Source organism: Alosa sapidissima, chromosome 9 (genome assembly GCF_018492685.1).
Source record: "Alosa sapidissima isolate fAloSap1 chromosome 9, fAloSap1.pri, whole genome shotgun sequence".
Taxonomy (NCBI): domain Eukaryota; kingdom Metazoa; phylum Chordata; class Actinopteri; order Clupeiformes; family Clupeidae; genus Alosa; species Alosa sapidissima.
In genome coordinates, this window is record NC_055965.1 from 21505893 (window position 1) to 21531332 (window position 25440).

The following is a 25440-nucleotide window of genomic DNA, read 5'->3' on the forward strand; positions in this document are numbered from 1 at the left end:
ATTAATTTAGTCACTTTCAGACCATTCTCCGCATATCCTTTTTGAGGTAAAGCACAGAGCCTTTCTGTGTTTTTTTTTGTGTAGGCAACGTTTTCAAGTGAATCGTGGGTTTTATAAGTGAGGATCTCAGGCCCTGACCATGTTCACACCAGAGACAGCTCTGCGTTTGACCAGGAGCCTCATCAGAACATGGGGTAACATTGGTGGTAAGATTGCTTACCACCAATCTGCCAACCAATGATCACAAATACAAGACAAATGGCCCATGTAATAGCAGTATGCAGCATGTCATTGGGGTTATCAAGTGGGCACCATCATTCATCGATGTTTCGCTAAGTTAGGTCCACAACACCTCAGGAAGGCTTAACAGTGAAACCTACATACAGTGTTACACACAGATTCAAAATCACAGAGATACATGCCTCTTGCACATGAACAAACATACAGTGTGCAAATGCATGCATACACACACACACACACGCACACACGCGCACAGACACACATAAACAATAATGGTGTTTGAGATAATATCCTGTCTATATAGTGATCAAACTATTTATCTTTCTGCCTCTTTGAATGTGTGTTTGTGTGTGTGTGTGTGTGTGTGTATGTGTGGCCAAATCATTGTGGTCAACAGTGTAATGGGCCAAGATGTGTGTGCATTTGTGTTAGGGTTGCACTAATCTGAGTACCCAGACGTTTGCTTCATGCTGAACGAACTTCTGGGCCAAAATCTTCACCACCGGAAAACAGCTACTTTCAGAGATGCCCACTGATCTCACTTCCTTTGTGTTCATGCCATGGGCAAAAGTTCCTACTGAAACCAGTGCGAAATGGCTGCCGATACAAACATAATTGAAACATGTTTACAGTTGATTTTTGAAGAAATTGATGTTTGTAACATCAGTTGCTTTAAACCTCTGCAGAAGTTATGTCTCATTTGCCTAAGCAAAGACCAACCAGAGACGGCTACAAAGGCAAACTAAACGCCATCATTTTGGTTGTTAGTTCGCTGTCGGCGGTATTTTCATGAAACCCCCAGTAGGCCTACATGTGGATACTCATAAGGTCTGCCACCTCTCCGCGATTGGCTATTGAAAAAAGCTTTGTTCGAAATCAGAGACATTCCCTCCGCCCTATTTTCCCCCTGAATCCAGGCGTATTCTTCTAGTGTGTGTGTGGCCAAATCATTGTGGGCAACACTGTAATGGGCCAAGATGTGTGGGCGTTTGTGTTAGGCTTGCACCAATTAATCATTTAACTTATAATAATAAAATCACCCACTATTTTACTATTCTATGAATGCCTCGTCATGTGTGTATTACAGCTTCTTAAACATTGTCTGCTTTACTCTTTGCCCTCTCTGACAGTACACTGAATATGTACATACTGTACATCTTTATACTGTATGCACGCATTTAATGCGTATGTGTCACCACCCCACGTGTGGTGTTCATCAGGACATGTGTACGCTGCCTCTAAATTTGCCATGGAGGGCTTCTGTGAATGTCTGACGGTGCAGTATCTCAAGTTTAATGTGATGTGATTTCACCTTACACACACATTTCACCTCGCTAGCATACCAGCCAGAGGTGCACCTTGTCAACAGGCAACTGCTTGGAGCCCCGAGCCGCTATGGGGTCCCCGACCTGGTCTCAGCGCGTTTGGCGGTGGGTCAAGCGAGAATTTTGTCCATAGAGATTGAATGATTTTTAATCGTATTTTGCGTGCTCCTGGCCTGTTGTACAAACAGTACAGTACATCTGTACATATAGGGCCTATGCTATGGGCTTATAAACAGCTGATCTGTGTTCAAAAGAGTTCAAAGAATCTGCACATATTTAGGCTACTGTGGTAAACGTCAATCGAGGGTGCAGTGATGACTGATCAACATCGGAGTTTGCCATTTAGCCTCAATGAAGTTATAGTAGGCTAATGTTAATTGGCAGAAAGATTAAACATGGTTTGCTACATCTATACGACAGTAAACTTCAGCTAGCTAGCGACAGTTACAACTAGTTAAGCAAGGAGATGGTTAACGTTATGTTTGTATTAGGGCTGTCAATCATAACATGTTAATCGCGATGAAGTAAGGACCAAGCATAAGTTATTTTTTTAGTGCATCAAAGTGCAAATGCAAAGTGCATCAAAAAACACACCCTTTCTTCTTTGTTACATTGCTCCGGAACAGCGAGATGAAACCTTTAATGCGTGACAGAGCAGACGTGGGGCTTTCCAACGAGACTACGCACTTGAACGATGGACGTACGATGAACTATGAAAAAAAAATCATGAAATTAAATCAAATTGCATCGTATTTACAGTCTATACTTCTCTGCGTTCACCTGCGCCCCTATTAGGCTACTCTCGTTTGAATTACTCGCGAACCCGTGATCGCATATATATGGCAAGCATATCAGATGAAAGAGGAGACACAGAGCTATCATTTGATACCAAGTACATCCTTCTGGGTTATAAAACAAACGAAGTGACAGCAAAATAATAACGTCATGTACACAAACCAACGCTGCACACCCATTACTCTCGTTTGAATTACTCGTGGACCCGTGATCGGATAGATATGCCACGCATGTCAGATGAAAGAGGAGACACAGAGCTATCATTTGATACCAAGTTATAAAACAGACGAAGTGACAGCAAAATAATAACTTAATATAGCTGGACTTACCCCACGTTTTTGTCTATTTTTGTGGCAAAGCATGTTTATAATCCAATGCTATCGTGTGTTTCTCTATGTCAAAGCATGTTCATAATCCGGTTTTGAGATCCTAGCAAATTCCTGCATGGCATCCAATTCAAGGCTCACATTGAATCCCAATTTGTTCAACAAAGAACCCCCTTTTTTGCCTCTACTTTGTTCATGGCAATGCAGCAAAAAGTTGTTGTAGAGAATCATTATGAGTGCATACACCATAGGCACACACAGGCTACACGCAAACTCGGGTCAAGTCAGGTCAGATCAGTTCGTGTCACAGATATGGAGCGCAGAAAGGTAATTTTTCATCACTAAATAAAGAAAATGCTATTTATTTCTGTAAGGCGCACACCACATATGTCTGTAAATTGCTCAGCCCCAGAAAATCCCTCCACCATGGCAATGATATTGCCAGATTCAGGACAGTCTGCTCTACACACACATGTAAGGCAAGTCGAGCTGCCAGCTTGCAGTGGTGAGATACATGTCAAAATATACACATTTTTATAATACGCTTTTTGTATTTTTATTATTTAACATAATAACCTAATGGTGATACACTTGTCGGTAGGGCCCCCTTTGAATTTTTGCTTGGGGCCCCCACAGACTCTAGAATCACCTCTGATACCAGCAGTGCTTAATTTGTACAGTGGGGCGTCCCAGTCCGGCGGAGGGCCCGGCGACTCAAAATGGGCGTTAAAGGTAACGGAACGAAAAAAAAAAAACTAAACTGCTTACGTAGCTTCTCTGAGTAAGAAAAACTTAAACAACGCTGTGTGTACATCAGGGCAATGTTTCTTTTAAGATACAGAGCATGTAACACTGCACTGCGTGAAATAATATAAAAAAAATACACTGCAACAATCGTTTTCACAAGCAGCAATATCCATCGGACTATTAAATTAACCCACTGGATGTGACAAACACTCCATCATGTGACCATGACCATGTAAACAGCAACAGGCAGCTTGTGGGACTTAAATATACACATAGCAATTAAACCATATACAGTACCCTCCAGAATTATTGGCACCTCCGCTAAAGTTGACTAAAAAGAGGAATATAAAAGGAATATAAAATCATCTTTTGGAAATTGATCTTAATGCCTTAAGTAAAAAATGAGGAAATATCCAACCTTTAAAGACACAAATTTTCTTTGTGAATGAATAATGTATCATAAATAAATAAATGTTCTTCCTTAAAATACAGGGGTCATAAGTATTGGCACCCCTATGTTAAATTCCCATATAGGCAGGCAGATTTTTATTTTTGAAGGCCAATTATTTCATGGATCCAGGATACTATGCATCCTGATAAAGTCCCCTTGGTCTTTGGAATTAAAATAGCCTCACATCATCACATACCCTGGCATGGTTTTATATGCTCATGGAGATCAATGCAAATCAAACCAGCTAATAGGCTAACTGAAATAAAACCATGCCAATCTCTAGGTATGGTGAAGGGCATGTGATGATGTGAGGCTATTTTAATTCCAAGATCAAGGGTACTCTTACACGGTCTTAATGGTTGAGCCATTACTCAATTTGTAATCGGAATAAACATGCCCATGTAAACAGGGCTATTGACTACTACTAAAATGCAGAGAACACATTTTCTCACAGGACAACCCCCTTCTCCTTTAAAGAGGAACCCCCCCCCCCCCACACACACACACACACACACACACACACACACACTTTCTCACAGTAGAGATACTGCAGCTGTATATAAAAGAGCTCACAGCTGCACCATCTGACATTCCTGTCAGAACACAAGCCTACAGTGGGCAGTGCTTCGACTTGGCCTGCTTCACTCGCGGTCCGTGCGTGGGATCACACGGAATCACGCGACTTTAATTTGTATTTTTCCAGTGAGACGCTGCAACAACCGGTAGATGGCTCAAGTGAGCAGAGTTTTTCGTAAAAAGAAATGGAGCCTGGAAAACCCTACACAGACTTCACTACAGACTTGTTTAGAAATAATTTAATAGCCAGAAATATGCCTGCCCTGCCCTAATAAAGAAATATTTGGTTAACTGCGAGTGAATCCCGTTTGCAGCCGTGGAAGAAACGCAGGACAAATGAAACTTTTTGGTTTTCTCCGAGTGCAACGATGATAGACAGACATCATTTGGACAAAATATAGAGCATATTAACCTCCGTTGCTCAGCCAAATGCCTTCCTGTTACGTCCTGTTATCACGGAGTTACAGGCGATAAACGATTTTTGATGGTCACAAGTTTACTTCATTAGCGGTTTATTTTTTTGATTATTAAAGAGTGTTTTTCATTTAAAGGTTTGACTTTGTGCTTATTCAGTAGAGCATTTAGTGCTCTTCCCAATCCCAGACGTTCACATTGCATGTTTGTTTGTAATGGATGCAACCGTGAGATAGGCTACGCGTTTGACGGCAATGAGTTGTTAACAGACATGAACCAAGACATATAGCCCAGCAGCAATCTAGGGACTGTTCGTTATTTATTGAAGGGGCCACCGGAGGAATTTTGAGTGCTTCAGTCAAAAGTTGCATGACCCTCCCTTGCCTGCTAGAAATTGTTCAATGACCCTCCGACAGAATTGTTAAAAAAGACATGACCCTCCCCTGCCAATTGTTGCTGTCTTCCGCCCGCGCTGCTTTGCGCCACAGCCACACACTGTGATAACGTTCTTAAATCAATCTTTTCCGTGAGCACAAATAATCATATGTGATTAATAATATGACAAATAATCCCTGTGCACGGGGACCGAAACAATGCATGCCAACTTTTTCCGTGTTTCTCACGTATTTTAACTTCCCCCCGCTGTCTTGCCGTTTTAATGTTTAATAATAATAATAATATCCCATATTTTAATATTCTCATTACATTACATTACATTTGGCTGACACATTTTAGCCAAAGCGACTTACAACATGGTAAACAGTTTAAGTTTTAGAGCAGTTCTCAACAATATTAGGACAATTTAAAAAACATTAGAGTACAGTAAGAATAAGTGCATCAGTGAGTGCTGTTTTTAATAGTTACTTGTCAGTTTAAGACGGCTGGTGAGTGCTAGGATCAGCACAACTTGTTTTAAGTGTTGCTATGAGAGGAGATGTTCTCTAAAGAGCTGGGTCTTCAGGAGTTTTTTGAAAATGGAGAGGGATGTCCCTGCCCTTGTAGGAACTGGTAGTGTGTTCCACCAACGAGGAACAACAGATGAGAAAAGTTTGGATGGGCCTGAGCGTACCGGTGGTAGAGCTAGACGTCGTTCGTCTGAGGAGCGCAGCGGTCTGGAGGTAGCGTATGTCTGTATGAGGGCATTCAAGTAGGTGGGAGCAGAACCGGAGACTACTTTGTAGGCAAGCGTTAGAGCCTTGAATTTGATGCGGGTCGCCATAGGTAGCCAGTGTAGCTGGATATGCAGCGGGGTAACATGTGCCCTTTTGGGTTGGTTGTAGACCAGGCGCGCCGCCGCGTTCTGGATCATCTGAAGTGGTTTCACTGCGCAGGCTGGGAGACCTGTCAGGAGGGCGTTGCAGTAGTCGAGTCGTGAGGTGACTATACTTACAACCGGACCCGCGTCACACAGAGCAGGTTGTTTGCGCCATGCCCCTTTTGAGGGGAAAACATTCCCTCAGAACAAGCCAGAGTGAACCGGTAGACATGTACCAACCACACAGCTAAGAACCCCTCCCTGAGTTTCTTTTGCCTACCATGTCCTCAAAAAAATCCTGACAGAAGAAAATTATGGCTACAAGCCATAAGAAGAGAAGACCGTATGACACTTCTGGTCACTGAGTGGGGTTGTTGCACCACTTCATACTCGGGAGACTGAAGGGACATGTTTTATATTAATTGAATTAAGCTTTTGTAGGTATCTTTCACGGTCAACGACCGGCAAAGTGGTTATGTATTGAGTGGTCATATTGATTTGTGGTATTTTTTGTTATTATTTACTCCTGCGATTTCTGTACGAATTACGTTTATTGACCCTAATTTGCGTTGGAATTAATGAGAGGGGTTGTTTGTTTTCCCCCCGAAAGGGGCGGGAACGTTTGTCACGAGTCAAGTTCCCGGATGTGCCGGTCTAATGTATTGCCTGAACCAGAAGTTGGGTAGCATCTTGAGTCAAAGTCCTGATTTTCCGTATGTTGTAGAGTGTGAAACGGCATGACCGGGCGACTGAGGCAACATGATCTGAGAAGTTTAGTTGGTTGTCGAGAACAACTCCTAGATTTCTTGCAGTCCTGGTAGGTGAAACAGATAGGGAGTCAAATTTGATGTTGATGTCGTGGTGTATGGTAGGTTTAGCTGGGAGGACCAGCAGTTCAGTCTTTGAGAGGTTCAGCTGGAGGTGGTGTGCCTTCATCCATGTAGCTATGTCTGAGAGGCAATCCGAGATCCGTGCATAACAGCCCTGCCATCGGGCCTGTCTCTGTGTTACCCTGCTGCTACCCATTGCCCTTCCAACGAAACAGATGTCTACAAATCGTCGTTTTCCTTGCTTGAAGGCGAACTTAGAGTGATGTTAACCTATTTAAGTTTAATGGCGTGATTGTGGGGAGAGCACGATTCATTGGGGCTTGCATGTTCGGCCACTGCTGTACAACATCTACACACATGACTGCAAAGCCAACAGTAGTCATACCTCCATCATCAAGTTGGCAGATGACACAGTGATCTTGGGCCTGATTAGTAACAACAATGAACAGCTCTACTTGGATCAGGTTGATGAGGTGGCACAGTGGTGTCAATCTAACAGCTTAACACTGAATATCAATAAAACCAAGGAAATGGTAGTGGATTACAGAAGGCAGCAGCAGAACTACAGTTACACCCCACTAATGATCAGCGGGCAACCTGTAGAGAGAGTCACAAGTTTTAAATACCTTGGTGTCCACATTACTGAAGACTTAACATGGACTGTTAACACTCAATATGTTTTGAAGAAGTCCAGACAACGACTCTACTTCCTTCGTCAGCTAAGGAAATTCAAAGTTTCTACATCCATCATGAAGGCCTTCTACACTTCAGCGGTTGAGAGTGTTCTAACTTGTAGCATCATCACCTGGTATGGGAACTCCACAGTTAGAGATTGTAGTACTCTGCAGAGAGTAGTGCGCTCAGCTGAACGTACTATAAGAACTCAACTCCCTGCTCTACAAGATATCTATTCCAGAAGAGTACTCCTAAGAGCCCAAAAGATTCTGAAGGACTCTTCTCATCCTAACAATGGATTATTCCTACCGCTGAAATCAAGAAGACGCCTATGTAGTCACAAAGCCAGAACTGAGAGACTCAGGAGAAGTTTTTATCCCCAGGCCATCCGAACTCTTAACTCACACTATACTGACTTTGCACACATTCACTCCTCAGCACTCAAACATTTCCCAACTCTGAACTCACACTATACTGACTTTGCATTCATTCACTCCTCAGCACTCATGACCCCCCCCCCCACACACACACACACACACCTACACACCTACAAGACTTTTAGCACTTTTACATACCTCTCCCTATGCTACAGACCTTTTATTTATTTTCTTATTTCATCACACGTCAAAACACACACACACACACACACACTCACACACACACACACACATCTGACTTTCTCCAACTTTTGCACATCTCCATATAACTTTTTATTTATTATTTTTGATTTCTCCTCCATCTACCCATGTCCTTGATTGCCTAGCCTTTCTGCCCCACCCCTATCCCCAACACACACACTTACATCATCACTGTCATCACTTCACATACATACAGCACACTGCTTGCTACAGTAAGCCTCCTCTACATACTTGCTGCACACTGCCCCCCCCCCCCCCCATACACAGCACATTGTCTTCAGGATCTTCTCCAACACACATCCTCTACATACTTACAGCACACTGCCCCCACCTACCCACACACACACTACACACACACACACACACAGTCACTGCTCCACTCCCCTCCCGCCCACACACACATCTTCACTGTCATCACTCACATACATTACATACAGTACTCTGCTTGCAATAGTACTGTAAGTCCCTAAATTTCCCGTTTGTATGTTCACTCCAAGTTGGCCTATAACTTACCAACTCTGCACTGTAGACCCTAACTGGCTATTTATATTTTTCTGTGAAATAAGCAAATGTATTTGTTCAACTTTATGAAGCAGAATTACGCACTAGGCTACTTGGAACATAACACATTTGCCTCGTAATGCGCGACTGAAGTGGTCATTTGAAACTGATGCCCACTGTATTTCCAAATCACCACTGCACAGTCGATTTCTTGCAGTCAGTTAAGCACCTTCAGTGAGACTTTCACAACAACACGTCATCAGCATTGGCAGCATCTGCCTTCTTAACAATTATACTTCAAATATTAAAAAAGGCTAGCAGCTATGACAGAGAGTTTGTTCATATTTCAATTATATACTTATTAGTACTTTCAATTAGTATACTTATTATCCTGCTTTACTTCATTGGAAAAATGTATCAACAAGAGCTGTTTTTTTTCAGTATTTTGCACTAATAATTCTGCTTACATTTTATATTTTCTACATCACTTGTCAGTGCTTCTAAGCGTCTGTCGACTTACAGGTTCAGTGCTTTGTCATTTCCCCTTTCCAAACTCTGACCTGTTTCAGAGGGCTGGAGGCTGAGGCTCACAAGTGGCTCTTTCTAAAATGGTCTGAGACTCTGTGAAACTCCACAAGCAGGACGTCTTAACGATGTTAATGATCAAGCTGCCATGCAGGAAAGTCCACTGCAGAGGCCCAAGGTCACCTCCTCAGTCTTGTTTTATAACTCAGCATACCTGCAGAATCTCGTCACCCCGCCTCTCTCTCAACCCCCATAAGATACAGTATATGGATGGATTTCATAACACCAATATTTCTGACATCAGGTTACATATTAACAGTGATCCTTGCTATGCCGTACTTCTACTTCTAACAGACACATTGTTGCCATTTGTTTGCAGTTTTGTTTATGTTGTGTTTTTAATGCACATAGGGAAATAAATGAGACTTTACATGAATAAAAAAAACTAAAATAACTGATACAAATCTAAGATCTAAAATATAACAGACATATCTCTTCTGTTAACTCACCAAGTAGTCAGCAGTGATATCATGGTCAATTTTATTCTGCTCTTGCAAAAAAGCAGTAAATATTTTTCCACCTTTCCATTGTCATCAAGTGATCTTATGTATGTGACTTATTTCGTTCCGTGACACAACACAGGTGTCTCTCCCTGCTAGGAGAAACTAGATAAGATAAAACAGCTCTGAATTGCCTGAACTGAGATGTTTATTATGATGCAAAGTTCAACACATGTCTTATCTAGTGTTCTGTACTTTGAATGCTGATTAGACAAATGTCTCATCATCTCAGGCCCTAGGAGGTCAGCTGATAACTTTAACTACATACACAATGCAACACAGACAGCCCCTCACACACTCACTCACACACACACACACACACAATCCTCCATCATCTTACCTCCAAGTGACCAAGTGTATAGGTCACTGAGCAGAGTGTACATACACAAGGCAGCAGGCCCAGACAACATCCTGACAGACAGACATCTTCACTCTCTCCCTCACACTGTCAACAGTCCCATCCTTTCTTACAACCCACCCACCACCACAATACCTGTACTAAAGAAATCAGCTGCATCTGTGGAAAGCAACTACAGGCTGGTGGCCCTTACATTGGTCCTGATGAAGTGCTTTGAGGGCCTAATCAAGACACACTTCCACAACATCAATCCAGTAACTTTGGATCCACTGCAGTTTGCACAGACTGAAGAATTTGTAGATGGGATGGGTGGGCTCATGTATGACACTGTTTTTTAAGGACCCTCATGTCCTGAAATGATGGCAGATCCGCCTCTGTGACCTGCCTCAGCACCCTCTGTAGTCCCCTCCTGTCCTGCACTGTACTGTTACCAAACCACACATCTATGGAGCAGGTCAGCACACTCTCCACAGTGCATCTGTAGAAGTTGGTGAGGAACTGGGATGGCACGCCAAACTTTCTTAATCGCCTCATCGTTTTGGTAGGCACTCTTTTGTCAGCTGTGAAATGTTCCTGGTCCACTTGAGGTCTTGACATATGTGGACACCAAGGACCTTGTATAGCTGTCCACTCTCTCCACTTCTGAGTCGCTAATGACGTTGTTGCTCCCCCCTCCTCCTTACTCTTGCTGATGTTTAGTGTGAGGCTGTTGGCTTCACACAATGTGGCCATGTCCACCACCTCCCTCTTGTATCCTGACTCATCATTGCCCCTGGTGATACTAATGACTGTGGTATGATCTGCAGACGTTATGATGATGTTGGGCTGGGCAGCAACACAGTCATGCATAAAGAGGGTGTACAGCATATGGCAGAGCACACAGCCTTGCGGAGTGCCAGTGTTCATGATGAGGGTGCTGGAGAAGTTTCCCAGGTGGACATGCTGCAGCCTGCCAGTGAGGAAGTTCAGTATCCAGTTGCACAGTGCAGAGGAAAGACTCAGGTTGTGTAGTTTGATCATGAGTGCAGTGGGGATGATAGTATTAAAAGCTGAACTACTGTATAGCCAGTGTAGGAGCCTAAAAGTAGTCTATTTAAGTTAAAATATTTTTACATTTAAAAAGGTACAAGTTCTTTAAAAGGATAAATATGATTTATAATTTCATGATTTAAAAATGTTAAAATGCATTGAATTGCTCTGTAAGCAGGACTTTTAATATGATTCTGATGCCCACTATTGGGGTGCTTTATTTTCAATTTCAATTCAATTTATTGTGCTTATATAGCGCCAAAACATTACACATGTATCATGGCGCTTTACAGAATGTAGGCAATCAGAGAAAAAGAAAAGAGGGAGAAAAGAAAATGAAGAAAGAAAGAAGAAAGGAAGGAAGGCCCATGGGTAACAGGGGCGAGGAAAAACTCCCTAGAATTGGAGATACATATAGGAAGAAACCTCGAGCAGATCCACGACTCAAGGGCCTGACCCATCTGCCTAGGGTCAATACGGATAGTAAGGTCTATAAACAATGACAAATGCATATGACAGTCAGGTGTGGAGAGAAGGACATGGTGTTTAAAGCACCTGAGGTGAAGGTTACAGAAGGTGGGATGATTACGTGTCCGGTATGATAAAGCATAATCATGATTTAGTGAGAGAAAGTGCAATAGTCTGGCGTCGGAATTGTCCAGGAAAGAAAGTTGTGATGGGGCCAGTGGTGGGTCAGCAGACAGGCCAGAATCCGGGCAGAGTTGTCATAGGCAGGTGATGGGGCTGTACAGGCCAGGAATCCAGGTAGGGGGACAGTAATACAGCAGTCAAGGATGGGACTTCAGGTGGGATGGGTAAGAGGAGGGCCAGGCACACGGATAGTTGATGACTGGTGATGATATACCTCACAAGTGAGGTACAGTAAGGGAGAAGAAAGAGAAATGTAGAATGGGTTAGTATTACTTGAAATCAATGTGGTTAATGTCAAGAAGTGATCAGTAGTGTTATATATTGTTACAGTAAATCATAGTGAGAATGGGCAAGAGAGGGAGAGTTGAGAGAAAGAGGGTAGGAGAGAGAGGAGAGGGGAGGGGGTTGTACGGCATGGCACATGAGAAGTCCATGACAGCACTATGCTATAGCAGCATAACTAACGCATGGTGAGGGGTAGTCAACACCAGCGCAGGTATGGTCAGTGACCACCATCTCACGTGCGACTGGGGTGCCAGTCACACGAGGACTCAGCAGGGTGGTCCATTCCAAAATCCCCGAGATGGGTGAAGTTCCACACCGCACCATACCAAACTATGGGAGGCAGTAAAGAGGGATGTTTTAACTCTAGACTTAAAAATAGGGAGGGTGTCTGCTAATCGAATTGAGGAGGGTAGATTATTCCAGAGGAGGGGTGCGCGATAGCTAAAAGCTCTGCCACCTACTGTCGTTTTTGAGATTCTTGGAATTACAAGAAGGCCAGTATTCTGTGATCGTAACGGTCTGGGTGGGTTATATGAGACTAGGAGATCTTTAATATATTCTGGTGCCTGGCCATTAATGGCTTTGTACGTTGAAAGTAATACTTTGAAGTCAATGCGACTTTTAACAGGCAACCAATGTAGAGATGCCAGGATAGGGGGAATATGTTCAAATTTTTTAGTTCTAGTGAGTGTGCGAGCAGCTGCATTTTGTATAAGCTGTAAGCTCTTTAGACAGGTGTTATTGCAGCCAGCATACAAAGCGTTGCAATAATCAATCCTTGAGGTTACAAAAGCACAGATTAATTTTTCAGCGTCTGGTAAGGATAAGGACTTCCTTATCTTTGAAATGTTCCTTAAGTGATAGAATGAAGTTTTGGTAATCTGTTTTATGTGATTACTTAGTGATAGGTCTTGGTCAATTGTAACTCCTAAATTTTTAACACTTGTGGATAAGGATAGGCGAAGATCAGTAAATGTAGCCTGTGATGAGGATAGGATGTCCCTCATCTTTTTAGGACCTACAACCATGACTTCTGTTTTATCGGAGTTCAAAAGCACGAAATTATTTGTCATCCATGTCTTTATATCTCTTATACATGTGTCAAGTTTGGCTAACGGAGTTAATTCGTCAGGTTTTACGGAGAGGTATAGTTGTGTATCGTCTGCATAGGAATGGAATTTAATGCCATGTTTCCTAATTTCAGAGCCTAGGGGAAGCATATAGAGAGAAAATAACAGGGGCCCTAGTACTGAGCCTTGAGGCACCCCATATTTTACTATAGTCTGGATAGGCGGTTTATTGTGGACTTGTACAAATTGTCTGCGGTTAGAAAGGTATGATCTAAACCAAGCGAGTGCTGAGTCTTTAATGCCTATCAAATGTTCAAGCCTGTGAAGTAGTATGTCATGGTCTATGGTGTCGAAGGCAGCACTGAGGTCCAGGAGGACTAAAATTGATATATGTCCATTATCGGCAGCAATGAGGAGGTCTTTAACTAAAAACTTTAACTAAGGCTGATTCAGTACTGTGGTGAGCTCTGAAACCAGACTGATATAATTCTTCGATTTTATTCATATGTAAAAAGGCACTAATTTCTTTGGACACTATTTTTTCTAGTATTTTCGACAGAAAAGGGAGATTAGATATAGGCCTATAGTTGGCCAGGCCGTTAGGGTCAAGGGTAGGTTTTTTGAGGGATGGCTTAATAACAGATAACTTAAACGACTGTGGTACATGCCCTGACAGCAGTGAGTTATTTATGATCTGGAGCAAAGCATTGTCCAAGAAAGGGAGAGCAGATTTCAGAAGATGAGTAGGGATAGGATCTAGTAGACTAGTTGTAGATTTTGATGAGGAAATTGTGGAAGTGAGGTTTAATATGTCGATCGGTGTAAATTAATTCAAAGTTGTTTGTCTCATCTGTGATTCAATTATGTTTTCGCTACCGTTCAGCAATGGAGTACGAATATCTGGTGAGACTGATTGGTTATTAATCTTATCTCTAATTGTTTCAATTTTGTCATTGAAAAAAATCATTAAAGGAGAATTCCGGTGTGATATTGACCTAAAGTGTATTGAAACATGATACCGAGTGTGAACGTATGTCTCATAGCCCATCTCGGCTTGTCCCCTGCACTCCAAAATCTGGCGCTAGTTAGCCGATGCTACCAACAGCTTTTTCAATAGTGGTGCTTCGGCATCGGGCTAGCCATGCAAATAAATCACTGTTTTACACCCATTTACGAGGCTCAATGTATCTCCACACTTCATTGGTAGACTTCCGAGGGCCCTGACATTTAAAACGAGACATTGAGAACTTTGAAAAAGCACTGGTAGTTTACTTACAAGATGATTTATACAGACAGTATCTTCACGAAGTTTAGCGTTTGCAGCCATCTTGAATTTAGTCACGATAAGTCGAGCGACGAGTAAGAATGAATAGGTATGATAAGGGATCAGATTCCAAAAATAATTCAGTGAAAATGCATGGATTCCAGTTTCTTCCAGTAGCAGCAACTGGAATCCATGCATTTCCACTGAATTATTTTTGGAATCTGATCCAAAATTGAATTGGGAGATGTGAGAAGACTAGATTGATAAATTGTAGCTACTCCCCCTCCCCTGCCAGTGTGGTATGATATTTTGATATGTGGGGAGTGGGGGGAAATGGAAACTGAAAGGAGATTGGAGCAAAATAGTTTTTTGACCCCTCTCTCTCTCCAAATTTTTATATTTTATGGATAACTTTCTTTATTTTTGTAATGTTGATTTGAGTTTTAAGTAAACAGTTAAACATAAGAAGTGGACTCGTGGAATCTTTTCAAGTGTTTTTTGAGACGAAGGAGTTTGCTGAGCTAAAGCTTCAATTGGAATTTTGGAACCTAGTAAACTACAGCCAGTCTAGTATAACCGTTCTTATTCTCCAGGGAAGTCAATACTGAATGTAAGGTAAGTGAGATGACATTTTGTTGCCCCTGTCCCTACTTTTTTTAAAACGTGTTGCTGGTATCAAATTCAAAATGAACGTATATTTTCCATATAATAGTCAAATTTGTCATTTTCAACATTTGATAAGTTGTCCTTTTGGGTGTGGGTTTAGGAGATTTACCACATTTATCACATTCTGTTTTTATTTGCATTTTACACAACAAACTTTTTCTGTGTTGGGGTTGTACAGAGAGAGAGAGAAAGACAGAGAGAGAAGAGAGGAGAGCTGAGAGATGTATGATTGCTTTGGCAAAAAAAGCCAATAAAGCACATTTGAATTGAATTGATAGAGAGAGATGGGGGAAATTCTGTCACAGTTTCCCTTTTTTATTTAACAGATGTACTTTAACAATTTGCAGGAATAAAATGATGCTTCATTCAATATATCACATGTTAAATAATTCTGTGATTAATAAAACATGTTTTATCTAAACATCAAGTGTATTAATTATCAATATTTTCCATCAAAGCACAGTGTTGGAGTGTGTGAGACCTCTCTGCAGACGCTGGTGTTCCTGCAGGTGTTAGGAGGTCATGTGATCTGGCACAAGGACACTGATGAGTTAAAAGACCAAACTCTAAACCCAGGATAGAGGGGTAGGGCTGGGCGATAAAAAGATAGCGATATGTATCGCAATAGACATGTAATCGATATCAATAAAAAAATACGTTCGATAGAACATTCGATAATTAAAAGCAACACACACCTCCTGCCTTACGTTGTCCATAAATACATAGGCTAAATATATCTTGCATTGTAGCTAGTATGTGCAACTCTACCAGAGTGGGCGATAGAAGTAGGCCTACCTCAACACTCAATGAGTCCTTGCCCGTGCACTCTCTCTCTCTCCCTCTCAACAGGCGCATCCCTCCTCAGCATGCACATGTAGGATAATCCAAACATTCACAATCGTGCAAGATGACTGGCTATAAATTGCTATTACGAATTTGTTCAAAACTGTTGTGTTCAAATTGACTGCTAAATTCTAATCATCTCAATCACAATGCAAATGGAAAAGTATTTCCAAGACTCAACCGGGCCTGTCCCAAGGAGAAAAACTATTCATTTGAAACTTAAACACACGGGGAGAAACTGAACAGTCTCGTAACCAGTAGACTATGATAAACTAGCAAATTAAGCCACTTTGTTTACAATATTTCCAGGCTTCAACCAGTGCTGTTTTTCATTCAGACTTATGTGCACATTAATTTATTTGAGTGTTTTTCATGATTGTGTTGCTATTTCTTTCCCCTGTTTGCTTTGATTGATAACTGTAGTGATTAAAATCAGAGGAAGGTTAAGTTTAAAATAAAAGTGTTTAAATTTAACTTTTTTTTCCCCTTCTGGTCCTTATCTGAAATAGATTTTAAAAAAAATCAATAACATACAGTATAATACAGTTTTCAGCCATATCGCCCAGCCCTATAGAGGGGCTCAGTGAATGTGGAGTGGGATGTGTGCAGGTGGGTTAGTGTGTCCGAGGAGACGCTGTAGAAGGACAGAGTGCCTGCTGACCAGTCCAGGTACACTCCTACTCTGCTGGAGCGGGAGGAGGGGGCAGGTATGGTGGTCTTCTTATTATTGTGCCCGGCAGTGTAACTTTCATCAGAGCACCTCAGTCTCCAGGACTTGTCATTACGTCCAAACCTACATTCATTACTCACCCCTTTCCTCTGGATGCTTTTATATACCACTGCTATATCAGTCCAATCACCACTCCGCTCAGCCTCCCAGTAGCAGCGTCCAGACAGACCCTCTCTACACAGCACCTGATACCACCAGTCAAATCTCTCTAGGTGGTCAGGATATGGCTGCTCCTCACTCCCCCGTGTCACCTTTCTGTTCCCCTCAGAGAGAGAGAGAAGTCTGCCTGCTGTGTTTGGGTCCAGTGTGAGCTCACAGGCATCTGCACACAAGAGGAGAGGAGAGACAAAATTACATATTCACATACAGTGTCACACACAGATTCAAAATCAAACAAAAGTTAAACATTTGTGTACACAGAAATACATGCCTCTTCATGCTTATGAACAAACATATATGTGCACACGCACATGCACACACTAGGGTGACTTTTTTCCAGATTTCAGTCTGGTTTTTGAGCCCTCTGTCTGGACTGAGAGTGTGTCCTCCTTTTTGAACCTTTGTCCGGATTTTTGGCATTAGGGGCCAACAGTCCGCATTTCATGAGCACATAGCCCATGCCTCATTTCAAGGCCTCTGTACTCTCCACTGTTACATCATTTCTGACTCTCTGCCACCACTGTAGCACGGAACATCACCAAATTCCACCGATTTCCTTTTCGCTTAGTAGTCATTACACTGAGAAAAAAAAGGGTTCTTAAATGTTGTGTCTGCACTTGGAACCACACCACTAGGTGTCAGTGTAATGTAGCATTATGGGGTTCTGATATAGCCTGGAGAAATTAAGAAGTGTGAGATGTGCCTGCTGTGTACCATGTTGAATGCTATATAAATGAGTTATAGTGAATACGTCGGCCTCCTGTGCTTTCATTACTTTTCAACATAACAAATTGGCGACGAGGAACTTACTCCCGCAGTTTTTTTTTCACTGTTTGCAACACTACTTCAACTTTGGACTATGGCTACTACAACGCCGTTTCCCAATTTTTTCCTGCCTGCCCCGGGGAGCCCGCCATTCCATTCAAGTTGCTTGGTTATCGATGTGGAAGGACAAAAGTGGACTGGGCCAAGACAACGTGCTCTTCTACTTCACTGTCTAGGCACGGAGGGCCTGACAAAAGTGGACTGGGCCAAGACAACGTGCTCTTCTACTTCACTGTCTAGGCACGGAGGGCCAAAGGATATTCTACACTTTACCGAACACTGGAGATACGTTGGCATCTGCGCTAACTGCTTTGCACGGCTACTTCACGCCTAAGGTAAATGTTGTAGTGGAACGTCACACATTTAGAAAACGAGTCCAGCTTGCCGATGAGTCCATAATTCAATACGTTACTGCTCTGCGTCAGCTAGCCACTACCTGTGAGTTTGATAACTGTGAGGACATGATACGAGACCAGCTAGTGGAACATGTTGCAAATCCACGTATAAGAGAAAGACTATTGTTAAAGGAAAAATTGACGCTGGAGCAGGCTATTACTATTGCTAGTCAGATGGAGTCTGCTGGAGGACAGGCAAAGTGCATGACTACCCGTAGCTTGCCTGTGCATGCAGTCCAAGTACAAGGCAAAGTGAAAAGCAGGCAGCCGCGCAAGTATGTGCGATCAGGATCAGCAACCAGCCAATTCACTGCCAGCTCTCCTCCTGCTACACCCTCACGCTCCTGTTTTCGCTGTGGGTCGGATAAACACCGGGCGCGGATAAATTCAGCGCCTGAATGCCCAGCGAGTAAAGCAGTGTGTAAACAAGAAAGAACATTTCGCGCGTGTGTGTAGGTCTGCACAGACTCATAGTGTGCGTCAAGTGGAAATTCCTGAATATACTGTACACTGCTCTTACTGCAACAGTCAGAGTCGCCAGCTAAGCTCCATTGCACTGTGGACATTTGCGCTGGGACAGCACAAAAGACTGTTAAACTGACAGTAGACACTGGAGCGTCAGTGTCTGTGTTACCAAAAGGCATATTCGAGGAAAACGTCAAGGGAGTGCCGTTACAGCCACCTGCAGCTCGCCTGGTTACATACTCACAAACTCCAATCAAAGTGCTGGGTTGCATGCCTGCTACAGTAGTGAGAAACAATGACGTATGTAAAGTGAACTTTTATGTAACAGAGAATGGAACACCATTGATGGGGATGGATCTGATTGCTGCTCTTAAGCTGCGCATTGAAGGAGGAACAGTTCTTTCTGCCTTACCTGCCTACAACTCACCTGCCTCCTGCCCAGTCATGCAGCTCTCCACGGCCAGTGAGGATTCTTCAGCCATGGGTTGTGCTAAAGGATTCATGCACAAGGTCAAAGTCTCGGATTCTGACGAACTGAATAGACTGCTTTCCGCTAGGGTGATTGAACGTATTGACGCATCACCCTGGGTTTCACCCATTGTTGTGACACAAAAGAAAACAGGTGGCATAAGAATGTGTGTGGATCTTAGAGAACCAAATAAAGCTATAGTGGTGGACAGTCATCCTCTACCACATATGGAAGAACTGCTTGCTACTTTAGCTGGATCTACAATTTTCTCTACAATTGACCTGGAGAGTGCATACCATCAACTTCCACTTCACCCAGATTTGACAGTGTTCATAACTCATGAGGGTCTTTTCCGATTCTGCCGTGTTCCCTATGGGTTAGCGTCCGCTCCCGCTGCGTTTCAGAAGATGATGTCTGTGGTCCTGGAAGGGGTGTCAAATGTCCAAAATTTTTTGGATGACATAATATGCTTTGGACGTACACAAGCTCAACATGATGCTGCACTAGATGCAGTGCTTCAGCGCCTTCGGAATGCAGGCCTGCGCTTAAATGAGAAAAAGTGCCAGTTCAGACAGTCCAGTCTGCGCTTTCTTGGACACTTAGTGACTGCACAGGGAATTGAGCCAGATGCAGAACATGTCCAAGCCATCACACAAGCACCTCCGCCAAAGGATGCAGTCAGCTTGCGTTCATTTCTTGGGATGCTTTCATGGTACAACAAATTCATACCCAATTACGCAACTGTGGTTGAGCCACTACGTGCCTGCTTTCGTAGTGACTCAGAGTTCAAGTGGACTGACGAGGCTGACAAGTGCTTCGGTGAGGTGAAACAGCTGTTGGTAGACAGCCCGGGACTAGCTCTATATGCTATATATATACTAGCTCTGTATGCTATATATATACTAGCTCTATATGCTATATATATACTAGCTCTATATGCTATATATACACTAGCTCTATATGCTATATATATATATACTAGTTCTATATGCTATATATACACTAGCTCTATATGCTATATATATATACTAGCTCTATATGCTATATATACACTAGCTCTATATGCTATATATATATACTAGCTCTATATGCTATATATACACTAGCTCTATATGCTATATATATATACTAGCTCTATATGCTATATATATACTAGCTCTATTATATATATACTAGCTCTATATGCTATATATATACTAGCTCTATATGCTATATATATATATACTAGCTCTATATGCTATATATATACTAGCTCTATATGCTATATATATACTAGCTCTATATATACTAGCTCTATATGCTATATATACACTAGCTCTATATATACTAGCTCTATATGCTATATATATACTAGCTCTATATATACTAGCTCTATATGCTATATATACACTAGCTCTATATATACTAGCTCTATATGCTATATATACACTAGCTCTATATATACTAGCTCTATATGCTATATACACACTAGCTCTATATGCTATATATATACTAGCTCTATATGCTATATATACACTAGCTCTATATGCTATATATATACTAGCTCTATATGCTATACTAGCTCTATATGCTATATATATATACTAGCTCTATATGCTATATATATACACTAGCTCTATATGCTATATATATACTAGCTCTATATGCTATATATATATACTAGCTCTATATGATCCTGCTCTTCCAGGCATCATTTCCACTGATGCCTCTGACTATGGCATAGGCGCCGCCTTCACACAGATTCACCCTAAACACACTGAACGCACAGTTGCATTTGCAGCACAAACTCTTACACAGACTGAAAGAAAATATGCAACCGTCGAGAAAGAGGCCTTGGCTTGAGTTTGGGCTGTTGAGAAGTGGAGGACGTACCTGTGGGGGCACAGGTTCACTCTGCGCACTGACCATCAGGCCCTCACTACTCTTCTGTGCACAAAAGGGGCTGATAGAGCTGGAATGCGCATCGCCAGATGGTCAGCACGATTACTGTGTTTCAATTATGACGTAGTCTACCGTGCCTGCACACAGAACCAAACTGCAGACTGTCTGTCTAGACTGCCTTTACCAATTGCTGCTGCATGCGAACCTGAGACTGAGCCTGAGTTGGTCGCACTGCTCTCCACAGCACAAGCTGCCATTACACCTTCCGAGTTTGAGTCGGCTTCTGCGTTGTGTGCAGAGCTCTCTGATTTACGCACACAAATTCAAAAAGGATGGCCTGCCTCTCCGAAACCTTTGAGTGTGGAGCTTCAGCCATACTTCAAAATGCGCAATGAACTGAGTGTACATGGAAATTTAGTGCTTTGTGTGTCACGCTTAGTGGTGCCCATAGCTTTAAGGAAAACACTAGTTGTGCTAGCGCATGAGAACCACCAGGGCATAGTAAGAACAAAACAACGTCTGCGTGAGTTGTATTGGTTTCCTGGAATGGATGCAATAGCCCAGTCTTACATCTCAGCCTGCACACTCTGCCAAAGCGTAGATCGCACAGCAAAGACCTTCGCTGCACCACTACAGCCAGTTCCTCTTCCTGCAGCCCCGTGGACAAAGTTAGGCCTTGACATAGTAGGACCATTTGAAACGGCTAACTGGGACTGTAGGTATGCCATTGCTATTACTGATTACTATTCAAAATGGCCTGAAGTGGCATTTACATCGTCTATTACTAGTGGGGCTTTAATCGGCTTTCTCACTACGACCTTCAGTCGTTACGGCAACCCTGAATGTGTAGTGACAGACAATGGGCCACAACTGACTTCCACTGCGCTTTCTACATTCCTGAAGGAACGCAACATTGCACAGATCAAAGTGTCTGTGTATCACCCCGCATCTAACGGAGCTGTAGAAAGATTCAATCGAGTTCTTAAAAGCTGTGTACAAGCTGCCATCGTCCAAGCTGCTCCATGGAAACAGGCGATGACAGAATTCCTCCAGACTTACCGAGCGACTCCTCATGCCATGACGGGTGTTTCACCTTTTGAAGTACTGTTTGGTTGCAAAATGAGAACCAAACTTGCTATACTGCCATTGCCAACATGTGAAAGCCGTGATGCTGAAGTACGCCATCGTGTGTCCACCCGCAAATCTAAGGCATATTGTGACAAGAAGAGGGGAGCGCGCACTCCTGCTTTTAAAGTAGGGGACAAAGTAAGAGTGAGGAAACAGACTCATGTTCCCAAAGGACATCCCAGATTCACAGATCCAGTTGAAATTCAAAAGCAGGTGGGTCCCTGCACATACGGCTTGTCTGATGGGAAACTCTGGCATTCCTCTCACCTCACTCACGTACCAGACGCAGCCGTGACATCTGCAGATCAGTGCACTCAAGCACCTGACACAGCGGTGACCCCTGCAGATCAGCCTAGGAATGGAACAGCTGAAGACTGCGCACCTGAGAGAGACAAGAACGATCGAGCACATCCAGCCAGAGAACGGAGACCTCCTGACTGGTTGAAAGACTATAAAACTTAAGATGCAAGAAATCAGGACTGCGTCATATCCTTTCCAAGTAATGCTAGAGCTTAAATCTTTGACGCTCACTTTGTTACAATAGCCTACAGTTAAATAATAGGTCCAGTGATATAGCGTTACAAGCCATGAGTTCCTTAGGTCTCTATTTTAGGTTTTGTTAAAGGCCTTATCCGTTCAGGCTCATACAGGAATGATATTTTGTACTGTACTTTACATAGGAAGTATTGTTTACGTTGTGGGGGGATGTTGTGTCTGCACTTGGAACCACACCACTAGGTGTCAGTGTAATGTAGCATTATGGGGTTCTGATATAGCCTGGAGAAATGAAGAAGTGTGAGTTCAGATGTAGAGTGTATGTGCTACCATGTTGAATGCTATATAAATGAGTTATAGTGAATACGTCGGCCTCCTGTGCTTTCATTACTTTCAACATAACACTTTAAAGAACCATTTTCTACCATTTATTCCAGTGGATGGTTCTTCACTACAGTGGATGGTTCTTTGTGTAGGCCTCATGGTTCTTAAAGGGCTTTTCATTCCATTTTGGTTGTGAGGTAATAGATAGGCCTATTAATGTATTAGGCCTACACATACATGTGCCAAACTCATCACCCCAGGCCCATATGTTAGGCTTCATTCATGTGCATTAGGCCTATGGCATTATGAGATGCACAACAGAAATGTGGTATTTTGTATTTTATCTGCACTTAAAGTATTTATTTATTGCTACACTAAAGTCTTTTGTTGCTATGTAGCTGGAATATTATATTGTAAGTTGGCAATGGTAACAATGGGGAGATTGTTTCTACATCACTTTTATTTGCCAACCAACTTATTTATTTGATCTTATCTTGACCTATTGCCCTTTTTGCCAAAAATAAGTATCCAAGACATACCAGAGAATGTCTAATAGGAAGAGAATTGGCACTGTCTGGTTACTTCCGGTTTCTGGACTGGTTGCAGTTCCTCCTCAGATTCCACTTGAGGGCGCTCGCAGGCAAGTGGACAGTGCATTGAGGTCTATGGAGCTTTACCCCTCAATATCCACTTTTCTCTGGATATAATTTTTTGAGTAGTAATTTGAATGTTGCATTCGCTAGGAGAGGCAAAGAAAATACACACTGTTGATTGTTATATTTTTTGAAGTCACGTAAGTCTAAAAAGCCTTTCAAATATGTCAATGATGTCATTCATTAGCACAATGCTAGCGTGACAACAACGACCCAACCTGTAAGAAATGAAAAGGACATAAGTACTCGTTCATTCAACTTTAGATCTAAAATCTATATTGAACTTGCATAAACTACAATAAAATCTTCGATTCTTCCACGACAAGCAGGTGAAAGAGATATATTTAGCCATCTAGCTCCATAGACCCCCATTCAACCTGCACTCGCCCGCGATCACCCCCAGTGGAATTCTAATGGAACTGCAACCAATGTCGATACAATGAGGCTTAAAAGGTCTCATTCACTGAGAAACCGTTTAATACTTCTTACTTTCGAAATACTATAGCTCACTTCAAGTTGCATTGCATATGCATGCTGCATGTGAAAATGATCTTCTACCCCCATTGCCCGCATTAGCCAATGAAAGAAAATACACGGAAAAACAAGCGAAGTAGGAGTAGGAGCTAACAGCAAGTTGCTAACATGGCGGAAAAAAATCCTGCCTGTGTTATTTGTGGCAATAACACATCAATGTTGCATGTCTTGCCTTAGAAACAAGAGTTGAGGAAGAAATGGTTCGGATTTATCATTGGAACACCACCACCGAAGTAGTGCAACATTAGTTCTGTGTTCAAATCATTTCGACCACACTCACTGCCTACAGTTAGAAAGTGGTTTTGCATCGATGTTCTGAAAACCTGGTTCTGTACCGTCATGACGATCGACCACCAGCTCACAGGCTGTAAGTACAAACAAACTTTTCCACCTAACGTCTGTTACAAAATAGCATGTTCATATTCTTCACGTTAGCATGCATGAAAAGGGTACAAGCTAGGCTTAGGCTAGCCTATATTACAGGAAGCTACACCAGGCACGTAACTGAAGTGTTCTGTTCTCGACGTGTAAAATCAGAGAGTGTCTAGGAAGGGCTTTGGTAAAATCCATTAGAGGAATGGTCTATTTTCCCGAACGTAGCCTACAGGCCACTAACACGCCAGGTGTAGCTACTTCCATTGATTAGGCCTATTGGAAGCTAATTGATGCAGTACATAACGCGAACGGAATGCTTCAGTTACGTGCCTGGTGTAGCTAACGTTACACTCATAAGAAACTAACCACACTACCCAGAGATTTAGCTTGTTGAACCTACAATCTTCTAACCTAAGCGTTAAACCACAAATAATAATATTAGCAACAATATCTTATGCTCAACTAAGTACGGGTATTGTTCTAGTCTAAACAGGGAAAATCAAAAACACAATACCCGTGCACTATTAGGCTAAGTTGCTATCACTAGAGCCCAGGTATTCTGTCCTCCAGCGTGCATGTATATTTTGCACGATTTGACAGATAGCAACAGTCAGTAGTGTTGAATGAAAACCCAGACGTGGAAGTAAAGTTGACTCTTTACTTGTATATAAGGGCATTGATACAGGTAACCACTGAATCTGTGAAACTAAATACAAAATAATATTTAGCATTAAGCTAGTATAGCCTGTTCAAATAAAATCACTTTACAATCCGACTGTCTGACACTGTAAATTTTGTAAATACAAAGTATGAAGGAATAAACTACAGCCTCTGCTGCATTACATAGCTAGTGACTGAGCTAAAAGACTGCATAGTAAAAGCATTGGGTGAGCTGTTACCAATTGTCACCACTGCTCTGTGAGTATGTGTCATACGTATGATTACTGTGAATGTGTGTGTGTGTGTGTGTGTATCTGTTTGTG

The 25440-nt window shown here is 42.3% G+C and overlaps 1 protein-coding gene across 1 annotated transcript in view; it reads right to left on the reverse strand.

Annotated features, from left to right (window-relative positions):
- Positions 1-25440, reverse strand: part of LOC121718035 (NACHT, LRR and PYD domains-containing protein 12-like) — a 1225568-nt gene that overhangs the window by 671237 nt on the left and 528891 nt on the right. The gene's annotated exons all lie outside the window — the stretch shown is intronic.